Source organism: Salmo salar, chromosome 27, assembly GCF_965601325.2.
Source record: "Salmo salar chromosome 27, fSalSal1, whole genome shotgun sequence".
NCBI classification, from domain to species: Eukaryota; Metazoa; Chordata; class Actinopteri; order Salmoniformes; family Salmonidae; genus Salmo; species Salmo salar.
The window spans coordinates 34,061,832-34,075,493 of record NC_138317.1 but is presented as its reverse complement, the minus strand read 5'-3'; the positions used below and the strand labels follow the sequence as shown (position 1 = coordinate 34,075,493).

Below are 13,662 nucleotides of genomic sequence, written 5' to 3'. Positions count from 1 at the left end.
TGGGTCAGAAGTTGACATACACTCAATTAGTATTTGGTAGCATTGCCTTTAAATTGTTTAACTTGAGTCAAACGTTTTGGGTAGCCTTCCACAAGCTTCCCACAATAAGTTGGGTGAATTTTGGCCCATTCCTCCTGACAGAGCTGGTGTAACTGAGTCAGGTTTGTAGGCCTCCTTGTTCGCACATGCTTTTTCAGTTCTGCCCGCAAATTTTCTATAGGATTGAGGTCAGGGCTTTGTGAGGCCACTCCAATACCTTGACTTTGTTGTCCTTAAGCCATTTTGCCACAATTTTGGAAGTATGCTTGGGGTCATTGTACATTTGGAAGACCCCTTTGCGACCAAGCTTTAACTTCCTGACTGATGTCTTGTGATGTTGCTTCAATATATCCACATACTTTTCCTCCCTCATGATGCCATCTATTTTGTGAAGTGCACCAGTCCCTCCTGCAGCAAAGCACCCCCACAACATGATGCTGCCACCCCAGTGCTTCACGGTTGGGATGGTGTTCTTCGGCTTGCAAGCCTCCCCATTTTCCCTCCAAACATAACGATGGTCATTATGGCCAAACAGTTCTATTTTGTTTCATCAGACCAGAGGACATTTCTCCAAAAAGTACGATCTTTGTCCCCATGTGCAGTTGCAAACCGTAGTCTGGCTTTTTTATGGCGGTTTTGGAGCAGTGGCTTCTTCCTTGCTGAGCTGCCTTTCAGGTTATGTCGATATAGGACTCGTTTTACTGTGGATATAGATACGTTTGTACCTGTTTCCTCCAGCATCTTCACAAGGTCCTTTGCTGTTGTTCTGGGATTGATTTGCACTTTTCGCACCAAAGTACGTACATCTCTAGGAGACAGAATGCGTCTCCTTCCTGAGCAGTAGGACGGCGCGTGGTCCCATGGTGTTTATACTTGCGTACTATTGTTTGTACCGATGAACGTGGCACCTTCAGGCATTTGGAAATCGCTCCTAAGGATGAATCAGACTTGTGGAGGTCCACAATTTTTTTCTGAGTACTTGGCTGATTTCTTTTGATTTTCCCATGATGTCAAGCAAAGAGGCACTGAGTTTGAAGGTAGGCCTTGAAATACATCCACAGGTACACCTCTAATTGACTCAAATTATGTCAATTAGCCTATCAGAAGCTTCTAAAGCCAAGACATACTTTTCTGGAATTTTCCAAGCTGTTTAAAGGCACAGTCAACCTAGTGTATGTAAACTTCTGACCCACTGGAATTGTGACACAGTGAATTATAAGTGAAACAATCTGTCTGTAAACAATTGTTGGAAAAATTACTTGTCATGCACAAAGTAGATGTCCTAACTGACTTGCCAAAACTATAGTTTGTTAACAAGAAATTTGTGGAGTGGTTGAAAAACCAGTTGTAATGACTCCAACCTAAGTGTATGTAAAATTCTGACTTCAACTGTAGATATGGACATGTAGGAGGGGGATTAGGAGAAAGTGACTAATAGTAGGAGAAATAATAAGAATAATAGTAAACAGTATGACAGCAGCATAAGTGGTGGGTGGGTGTATGTGTGTGGTGGTGAGTGTGTGTGTGAGGGTGTTAGTGTGAGTGTGTCAGAGCAGGCGTGATAGGCAGATGTACATGTAAAGGAGGCTGGAAATGACTGGTAGCAGGAATATATAAATACTGATGGTGATATACTAGTGGTAGATTATACATGTAAACAGGAGTAATAGTGACCAGTAGCAGGATAAATAGGTACTAGTGGAGCAGACAAGAGAGTACAGAGGACTGTTTCAGCAGCACATGGGAGGAAGGTATGCTCAAGGCCCAGCAGCACATGGGAGGAAGGCATGCTCAAGGCCCAGCAGCACATGGGAGGAAGGCATGCTCAAGGCCCAGCAGCACATGGGAGGAAGGCATGCTCAAGGCCCAGCAGCACATGGGAGGAAGGCATGCTCAAGGCCCAGCAGCGTAAGTCTGCACTGTAAAAAAAAGTATTATTGAGTAACTGGTTCCACAGGATTGTTTTTTACTCAACTCTACCTAAAAAATAAAATTGTTGTCCAAAACCTAGCTCCAATGTTTTCAACTTACATACAGTATTTGACACACAACTACATTGTGCATGTTCATTTATACAGTCAATATTATTCAACATGTCCTCACCTGGGATTTGAACTCACAACCTCTTGATTCACAGCATTTCAATCTTCCTGCAATGCCACCATGTCTGTGACAATTATCAGTTCATCTGACTATTCTCTCATCAATTATTTGATTTACTTTTTCTGTATAGTTGTCTAATGTTGGTGGGACATATTACTCTGTTTTAATGGTACTCCTTAATCACTATGCGAAATCAAATAGTTTTTCTTGAGTGTATTTTTAACAGAGCTGATATTTACTTTGAAGTGCCACGTGTAGCAATGCAAGGGAAATCAATTGGACGATTGGAATGCTGCGAACCAGGAGGTTGAGAGTTCAAATCCTAGGTGAAGAAATGTTAATTACTGTATAAATGAACATGCACAATATAATCATGTATAGTGTGTCAAATATGTAAGTTGAAAAAGCAGTATGTGTGTGTAACTCGTTCTGCAGCCATTCTTTAGATAAGATGCCCTGATAGTTTCTTGCTGAATAAACATTTGAGACAATGTGAGAAAACGCATAATTTTAAGTTTTTGCATATGTTTTCTCAAGTTGGAGCTAAGTTTGGGCCAACATTTTTTTTTTACCGTGTGTGAGAAGATGGAGGGAGGAGGTGGAGAGGCTGGGGATGAAGGGAAGGAGCAGGCCTGCTGGTGGTTCCTGTGGCTTTGGGCCGTCCTGGCCGGCCGTGGGCGGGCATGCTTCCCCTGGCACCCACACAAATTCCAACAGTCTTCATTCCCACATACAGGCCTGCTCTCAACTCAAACGACCGCTGCTCCCAACCAAGCAACGGGTAGAAAAAAAGCCTATTTATCTCTCAGCCTCATGTGTGTCTGCCTTAGCTCTCTGTGGGCCTGGTGGTGTGTGTGTGTGTGTGTGTGTGTGTGTGTGTGTGTGTGTGTGTGTGTGTGTGTGTGTGTGTGTGTGTGTGTGTGTGTGTGTGTGTGTGTATGTCTGTATGTGTGTATGTCTGTGTGTGTGTGTGTATGTCTGTGTGTGTGTGTGTATGTTTGTGCGGTGGTAGGTAGGGGGTGTGCGAGCTGTGCCGTATCGTGTGAAAGAACGATTGAATCATTCTAACAGAGACTAGCTGGGAGAGCAATATAAACCTAAACCCTCCGCTCCAGCCTTCAAAGAGGCAAAGAATCTCTCTGTCGTGAGAGAATGTGCTCAAAGGCACTTCACTTCTCATGTGCTATCATGCAATGACTGACAAAATAACACACAGTGCCACTGCAAACGTAGTTCTTTAACAGTAATTACACATTAATAAGTAATGCCTGCACTGCTCCTTGGGATTGAGAGAGAGAGGGAGAAGGAGAGAGAGAGAGGGAGAGCGAGAGGGAGAGAGAGAAGGAGAAGGAGAGAGAGAGTACTCTGTATGTTAATGTAATGCAGCATGTTGTGAAATGAGGTAGTGACGGTGTAGTTATTGCTGTAGTCTGTAGCTACAGTACTTCACTGAACAGAAAGACTGCTATAATCTTTGCATAGTTGAACACCCACATTTCCCCTACATGCTAAGACATTGAAGATTAAACACAGGCAGAACGATTTGATGGTAGTTTGCACATTTTACAGTGACAGCAATTATGTTGTCACATACTTTGACGGGTTAAGGGTGCTCCATAGCACGCTATACAAACCTAGCAGCAAAAATGTTGGAACTGAACTATGCCCTATTTCACCAAGTAGATGCCATCCTGACCAATACACCCCCTCTAACCACACCTACCTCAATGGCTCACTACACTGGTATTCCTGTATGCTGTTACTGTAAGGCGTCAAATACTTGGTGGGCATGTTGAGAGTCTGAGGGTTGAACCATAAAGATCAGACCAAACCAGTTCTCTGCCTTTAGATGGAAAACACCACCTAAAACAATGTCATCTTGCCAAAACAAGTATGACAGATATTTCCAAGAGGTCCATTTTTAAACCAGGAGTGGTTTGTTGGTTTGAATGGATGACTGGCTTCTCACAGGGCTGACACTGCAAACAAACACACGGGAGCACACAGGCACACACACACACGCACATACACACACAAACTTATAAAATGAAGGACTGTGTGAGGATGTTTTCTGAAGGACTGGCTGGTTTAGGATTTCTGCTGCCACCATGGAGTATCGGTCAGAATGCAACGAGGAAATGAAGATGAGGAAGGAACATGAACACACACAGAGGAATATGAACACACAGAGGAACATGGACACACACAGAGGAACATGGACACACAGAGGAACATGGACACACAGAGGAACATGAACACACACAGAGGAACATGAACACACACAGAGGAACATGAACACACACAGAGGAACATGGACACACACAGAGGAACATGAACACACACAGAGGAACACACAGAGGAACATGGACACACACAGAGGAACATGGACACACACAGAGGAACATGGACACACAGAGGAACACACAGAGGAACATGGACACACACAGAGGAACATGGACACACACAGAGGAACATGGACACACACAGAGGAACATGGACACACAGAGGAACATGGACACACACAGAGGAACATGGACACACACAGAGGAACATGGACACACAGAGGAACATGGACACACACAGAGGAACATGGACACACAGAGGAACATGGACACACACAGAGGAACATGGACACACAGAGGAACACACAGAGGAACATGGACACACACAGAGGAACATGGACACACAGAGGAACATGGACACACACAGAGGAACACACAGAGGAACATGGACACACAGAGGAACATGGACACACAGAGGAACATGGACACACACAGAGGAACATGGACACACACACAGAGGAACATGGACACACAGAGGAACATGGACACACACAGAGGAACATGAACACACACAGAGGAACATGGACACACACAGAGGAACATGGACACACACAGAGGAACATGGACACACACAGAGGAACATGGACACACAGAGGAACATGGACACACACAGAGGAACATGGACACACACAGAGGAACATGGACACACAGAGGAACATGGACACACACAGAGGAACATGGACACACAGAGGAACACACAGAGGAACATGGACACACACAGAGGAACATGGACACACAGAGGAACATGGACACACACAGAGGAACACACAGAGGAACATGGACACACAGAGGAACATGGACACACAGAGGAAGATGGACACACAGAGGAACATGAACACACAGAGGAACATGGACACACACAGAGGAACATGGACACACAGAGGAACATGGACACACACAGAGGAACATGGACACACACAGAGGAACATGGACACACACAGAGGAACATGAACACACACAGAGGAACATGGACACACACAGAGGAACATGGACACACAGAGGAACATGGACACACACAGAGGAACATGGACACACAGAGGAACATGGACACACACAGAGGAACATGAACACACACAGAGGAACATGAACACACACAGAGGAACACACAGAGGAACATGGACACACAGAGGAACATGGACACACACAGAGGAACATGGACACACAGAGGAACATGGACACACACAGAGGAACATGGACACACACAGAGGAACATGGACACACACAGAGGAACATGAACACACACAGAGGAACATGGACACACACAGAGGAACATGGACACACAGAGGAACATGGACACACACAGAGGAACATGGACACACAGAGGAACATGGACACACACAGAGGAACATGAACACACACAGAGGAACATGGACACACACAGAGGAACATGAACACACACAGAGGAACACACAGAGGAACATGGACACACACAGAGGAACATGGACACACACAGAGGAACATGAACACACACAGAGGAACATGGACACACACAGAGGAACATGAACACACACAGAGGAACATGAACACACACAGAGGAACATGGACACACACAGAGGAACACACAGAGGAACATGGACACACAGAGGAACATGGACACACACAGAGGAACATGGACACACAGAGGAACATGGACACACACAGAGGAACATGAACACACAGAGGAACATGAACACACACAGAGGAACATGAACACACACAGAGGAACATGGACACACACAGAGGAACATGAACACACACAGAGGAACATGGACACACACAGAGGAACATGGACACACACAGAGGAACACACAGAGGAACATGGACACACACAGAGGAACATGGACACACAGAGGAACATGGACACACACAGAGGAACATGGACACACAGAGGAACATGGACACACACAGAGGAACATGGACACACAGAGGAACATGGACACACACAGAGGAACATGAACACACACAGAGGAACATGGACACACACAGAGGAACATGTCCACACACAGAGGAACATGTCCACACACAGAGGAACATGGACACACACAGAGGAACATGGACACACAGAGGAACATGAACACACACAGAGGAACATGGACACACACAGAGGAACATGGACACACACAGAGGAACATGGACACACACAGAGGAACATGAACACACACAGAGGAACATGAACACACACAGAGGAACATGGACACACACAGAGGAACACACAGAGGAACATGGACACACAGAGGAACATGGACACACACAGAGGAACATGGACACACAGAGGAACATGGACACACACAGAGGAACATGGACACACACAGAGGAACATGGACACACACAGAGGAACACACAGAGGAACATGGACACACACAGAGGAACACACAGAGGAACATGGACACACAGAGGAACATGGACACACACAGAGGAACATGGACACACACAGAGCAACACACAGAGGAACATGGACACACAGAGGAACATGGACACACACAGAGGAACATGGACACACAGAGGAACATGGACACACACAGAGGAACATGGACACACACAGAGGAACATGAACACACACAGAGGCACATGGACACACACAGAGGAACATGGACACACACAGAGGAACACACAGAGGAACATGGACACACAGAGGAACATGGACACACACAGAGGAACATGGACACACAGAGGAACATGGACACACACAGAGGAACATGGACACACACAGAGGAACATGAACACACACAGAGGAACATGGACACACACAGAGGAACACACAGAGGAACATGGACACACACAGAGGAACATGGACACACAGAGGAACATGGACACACACAGAGGAACATGAACACACACAGAGGAACATGGACACACACAGAGGAACACACAGAGGAACATGGACACACACAGAGGAACACACAGAGGAACATGGACACACAGAGGAACATGGACACACACAGAGGAACATGAACACACACAGAGACACACACAGAGGAACATGGACACACACAGAGGAACATGGACACACATAGAGGAACATGGACACACACAGAGGAACATGGACACACACAGAGACACACACAGAGGAACATGGACACACAGAGGAACATGGACACACACAGAGGAACATGGACACACACAGAGGAACATGGACACACACAGAGGAACATGGACACACGGAGGAACATGGACACACACGGAGGAACACGGACACACACAGAGGAACACGGACACACACAGAGGAACACGGACACACACAGAGGAACATGGACACACACAGAGGAACACACAGAGGAACACGGACACACACAGAGGAACATGGACACACACAGAGGAACATGGACACACAGAGGAACACACAGAGGAACACGGACACACACAGAGGAACATGGACACACACAGAGGAACACACAGAGGAACACGGACACACACAGAGGAACATGGACACACACAGAGGAACATGGGGAAAGGGTTTGGATGGAGGTGAATATGGAGGTAAGGCCTTGGAGAAAGGCTTGGATATAGTGGTCTGGAAGGGAGATACAAAATGGAAACATTAAGAACACATTACATAAAGGTGCAGACATGACAAGGTAGTGCCAGGTGACTGTGGGGAGAAAATGGGCTTAACATAATTACACAGTCAGGAGACTGCCAGGACTAGACAAGGAGGTGATATAGGGATAGGACTGGGCCAACCATTCTGTCCCACATTCCACACAACCTCTGGAATGTGTATCTGCCTGTCTGTGTGTGTGGGAGAGTGAGATTATGTGTGTGTGGGAGAGTGAGATTATGTGTGTGTGGGAGAGTGAGATTATGTGTGTGTGAGTTTGGGAGGGAGTGCATGTGTGTTCACGTGCACATGTGTCTGTGAGTGAAATCCGTGTGTGTGTGCGTGTGAGGTTATGTCTTTGAGTTTGGTTTGTCAATGTGCCAGCGCACTATGAGAACGTAAACAAGGATGTGAGTCCCCTCCTGCGTTGACCGCATTAACATAACACATCCAACCTTTAGATTAGCGGAATGTCAACACCTCTCTCTGTGTCATTCACTTTTCCATCTAAACCATGCAGATGCAGACCTGCATGATATTTGCTTCAAATTCCTGAAACAAATTGTACTTACAGGGCTGTCAGTGTGAGTCAGTCAGTGTGAAACTAGATTTTTCTTTCTTCAAAAAGCTATGAATAAAAGATGGTAGCATTTGGGGGAAAACCTTTGATGAGTCAACAGTGAGAGACTGGGGACTGGGGACTTCTGTCTACTACAGTAGAGTAATGGTAGTGAAGGACAACAGTCAACAGTGAGAGACTGGGGACTTCTCTGTCTACTACAGTAGAGTAATGGTAGTGAAGGACAACAGTCAACAGTGAGAGACTGGGGACTTCTCTGTCTACTACAGTAGAGTAATGGTAGTGAAGGACAACAGTCAACAGTGAGAGACTGGGGACTGGAGACTTCTCTGTCTACTACAGTAGAGTAATGGTAGTGGAGGACAACAGTCAACAGTGAGAGACTGGGGACTGGAGACTGGATACTGGGGACTGGAGACTGGGGACTGGATACTGGGGACTGGATACTGGGGACTGGGGACTGGAGACTGGAGACTGGGGACTGGGGACTGGGGACTGGAGACTGGGGACTGGAGACTGGAGACTGGAGACTTCTCTGTCTACTGAATGAGGTGGCATTGACATTAGATTGCCACATCATGGGGGGGCCCTACTACAGTAGCTGCCAGTCATGTGAATGTGAGTAAAACTACTAACTATACCAAAAATATCACTAATGTTTATTTTTGAATGACTGTATATAAATATTTCTAATTTGATGATACCTGCCCTATGATTTCCATGTACTGTAGTTCTTAAGTATCCACTGGTTGCCCTTTTTCCATGGTAACAGGTCATATATCTTGCTGCTGTGACTGCACACTGCAGTATTTCGCCTAACAGATATGGGAGTTTATTAATGTTGGATTTTGTTTTCAAATTCTTTGTGGGTCTGTGTAATCTGAGGGAAATATGTGTCTCTAATGTGGTCACACATTTGGCAGGTTAGGAAGTGTAGCTCAGTTTCCACCTAATTTTGTGGGCAGTGTGCACATACTGTCATCTCTCTCGACACATAGCCTGTCTGCCTATGGCGGGCTCTCTCAATAGCAAGACCATGCTCACTGAGTCTCTACATAGTCAAGGATTTTCTTAATTTTGGGTCAGTCACAGTGGTCAGGTATTCTGCTACTATGTACTCTCTGCTTAGGCCCATAGCATTCTAGTTTGCTCAGTTTTTTTGTTAATTCTTTCCAATGTGTCAAGTAATTATCTTTGTGTTTTATCATGATTTGGTTGGGTCTAAGTGTGTTGCTGTCCTGGGGCTCTGTGGGGTCTGTTTGTGTTTGTGAACAGAGCCCCAGGACCAGCTTTCTTAGGGGACTCTTCTCCAGATTCATCTCTCTGTAGGTGATGGCTTTGTTATGGAAAGTTTGGGAATCACTTGTGGAATTTAACGACTCTTTTCTGGATTTTGATCATTAGCGGGTATCGGACTAAGTCTGCTCTGCATGCATTATTTGGTGTTTTACATTGTACACAAAGGATATTTTAGCAAATTTGGTGTTCGTCCTATTTTGTAAATTCTTGGTTGGTGAGTGGACCCCAGACCTCACAAGCATAAAGGGCAATGAGTTCTAAAACTGAGTCAAGTATTTTTAGCCAGATCCTAATTGGTATGTTGAATTTTATGTTCCTTTGATGTCATAGATGACCCTTCTTGCCTTGTCTCTCAGCTCGTTCACAGCTTTGTGGAAATTACCTGTGGCGCTGAAGTTTAGGCCGAGGTATGTATCGTTTTTTGTGTGCTCTGGGGCAATGGTGTCTAGATGGAATTTGTATTTGTGGTCCTGGCAACTGGACTTTTTTTGGAACACCATTATTTTTGTCTTACTGAGATTTACTGTCAGGGCCCAAGTCTGACCCTCCTTGGTTGGGAACAGAAGGACCAGATCATCAGAAAACAGTAGACATTTCACTTCAGATTCTAGTAGGGTGAGGCCGGGTGCTGCAGACTGTTCTAGTGCCCTTGCCAATTCGTTGATATATATGTTGAAGAGGTTGGGGCTTAAGCTGCATCCCTGTCTCACCCCACAGCCCTGTGGAAAGAAATGTGTTTTTTGCCAATTTTAACCGCACTTGTTGTTTTTATAAATTGATTTTATAATGTTGCATGTTTTTTCACCCAACAACATTTTCCATCAATTTGTATAGCAGACCCTCATGCAAAATGGGTCAACAAAGCATGAGAAGACTTAGCCTTTGTTTTGGTTTGTTTGTCGATTAGGGTGTGCAGGGTGAACACGTGGTCTGTCGTACGGTAATTTGGTAAAAAGCCAATTTGGCATTTGCTCAGTACATTGTTTTCACTGAGGAAATGTACAAATCCTCTATAAATGATAATCCAGAGGATTTTCCCATTTTCTGATGACGCATATCCCACGGTAGTTATTGGGGCCAAATGTATCTTAACTTTTGTGGACTGGGGTGATTAGTCCTTGGTTCCAAATATTGGGGAAGATGACAGAGCTGAGGATGATAAAGAGTTTAAGTATAACCAATTGAAATTTGTGCTCTGTATATTTTATTATTTCATGTTGGATACCATCAACACCACAGGCCTTTTTGGGTTGGAGGGTTTGTATTTTGTCCTGTAGTTCATTCAATGTAATTGGAGAATGCAGTGGGTTCTGGTAGTCTTTAATAGCAGATTCTAAGATTTGTAATTGATCATGTATACATTTTTGCTGTTTGTTCTTTGTTATAGAGCCAAAAATATTGGAGAAGTGGTTTATCCACACATCTCCATTTTGGATAGATAACTCTTCGTGTTGTTGTTTGTTTAGTGTGTTCCAATTTTCCCAGAAGTGGTTTGATTCTATGGATTCTTCAATTACATTGAGCCGATTTCTGACGTGCTGTTCCTTCTTTATCCGTAGAGTATTTCTGTATTGTTTTAGTGATTCACCGTAGTGAAGGCGTAGACTTTTTAGGTTTTCTGGGTCTCTATGTTTTTGGTTGGACAGGTTTCTCAATTTCTTTCTTAGTTTTTTGCATTCTTCATCAAACCATTTGTCATTATTGTTTATTTTCTTAGGTTGTCTGCTTGAAATGTTTACATTTGATAGAGAACCTGAAAGGTCAAACATACTGTTAAGGCTTTCAACTGGCAACTTTACACTTTTACTATTACACCTTCACTGTGATCTGATAGGGGTGTTAGTGGGCTGACTGTGAACGCTCTGAGAGACTCTGGGTTGAGGTCAGTGATAAAGTAATCTACAGTACTACTGCCAAGCGATGAGCTGTAGATGTACCTACCATAGCAGTCTCCTCGAAGCCTACCATTGACTATGTACAGACCCAGCGTGCGACAGAGCTGCAGGAGCTGTGACCCATTTTTGTTGATTGTTTTGTCATAGTTGTGTCTAGGGGGGCATATTTTGGAGGGAGTACTGTCACCTCCAGGTAGGTGTTTGTCCCCTTGTGTGCTGAGAGTCAGGTTCTTGTCCAGTTCTGGCATTTAGGTCGCCACAGACTAGTACATGTCCCTGGGCCTGGAAATGGTTGATCTACCCCTTTAGGATGGAGAAGTATGGGAATTCTATTGTGGGGATATAGGTAGGACACATAAGAGCATTTATCTCTGTTGAAATAATTTCCTTATTCATTTCTAGACAGATGTAAAATGTTCCTGTTTTGACTAATTTAATAGAGTGGGTTAGATCTGCTCTATACCAAATTAGCATACCCCCTGAGTATCTTCCCTGTTTCACACCTGGTAGTTTGGTGGATGGGACTACCAGCTCTCTGTAACCTAGAGGGTAACCAGTGGGTCTGTCTCTTCTATACCATGTTTCTTGTAGGATGACATTGGCTGTATTTCCAATTTCTTTGATGAAGTCTGGGTTCCAGCTCTTAAGGCCAAAGGCAGATGACCTCAGACCTTGTATATTCCAGGATGAGATAGTAAAAGCTTTGTCTTCCATAGTGTCTAGTGTTGTTTTTGTGTGGTTTAGGCTTGGACCATTACAGTAGGTGTGAGCAGAGCATGTTGAGCATCTGATACATACCTCTTAGGTCACAGGATGGGGCTTGGGGGTGGTGTATTAGTGGGGGTTGGGCCTGTTACTCTGCTCACAGCCTGGGCATATGTGCGGCTGTCATGTTGAGGTCCTTGCTGCGGGGCGGAGGGCATGGGGCAGAAGGGGCATAGGTCTGATCTAGGGGTGCCTATATAGGGTGTGGCCAGGGTTTGTTTGGGGTGGTCTCAGCAGGTTGGGGTGTGGCTGGTAAAGCTGTGGTCTGGGTGTAGGTCCTCTTGGTGTGGGTTCTCTCGGTGCAGGTCCTTCGGGAGGGGGTGTTGCAGGTCAGGGAGGGTGTCTCGCTGATCTGGGCGGAGTGTATGTAGTTCTGTTGCTCCTGTGTGAGGTGCTGGGGATACGGTTGAGGGTGACGTCCTTCAGGGTCCTGGCAAAAGTTGGGATTGCTGCCTTGTAGAGAAGGACCTAGTTGTAAAAGGTGTTCAAGTCCAGGGTGGAGGGCCAGGTAGACATTAGGTTTTGAGGCACAGTCCTGGGAAATGCTTGCGTTCACCCGCTCGCTGTATGGTGGTAGCAGGGTGGAGATAACCACTTGTGCGTTGGGGAACTTTGTGTTTGGGTCTGTTCTGTCTGGATTGTGTGGACCACCATGTTTCTCTCGAGCTCTGATAATTGATCCCTCTCGATGATAGAGGAACAGTCCAGTTGTGGGACCTGGGTGTGTTCAGTGCCGGAGGGGTGACTATCTTCGTCTCCAGGACAGTTTGAAGAGATGTGATCAGACTCACTCAGGATGGGGCAGTCGTCACTGAGAGAGAGCTTTTCCTGCTGTGCTCTCTCTTTGATCCCGTAAAAGTCCTGCTGGAACTGCTTGAGGATGCCCTGCACCATTACTGCCCCAGACTTGTTCACGTTGACAGAGGTTGTTCCAATTTCCTCAATGTCTAGTATTCTGAGTTTCCACCCTGGGCCAATACCCTCTCTCTTGACATAGGGGTAGTGTGCTCTTATAGCACTGTGCCTTGCCAGGGGATGGTCTGTGTGGAAAATGAAGTTGCTTACGTTCCCCTCTATGTAGCAGGCAGCAAACAGTGTCTCTAGATTGTCCTTGAGGAGCAT

The 13,662-nt window shown here is 45.5% G+C and overlaps 1 protein-coding gene across 1 annotated transcript in view; it reads right to left on the bottom strand.

Annotated features, from left to right (window-relative positions):
- Positions 1-13,662, bottom strand: part of LOC106588946 (cyclin-dependent kinase 6) — an 83,588-nt gene that overhangs the window by 4,465 nt on the left and 65,461 nt on the right. The gene's annotated exons all lie outside the window — the stretch shown is intronic.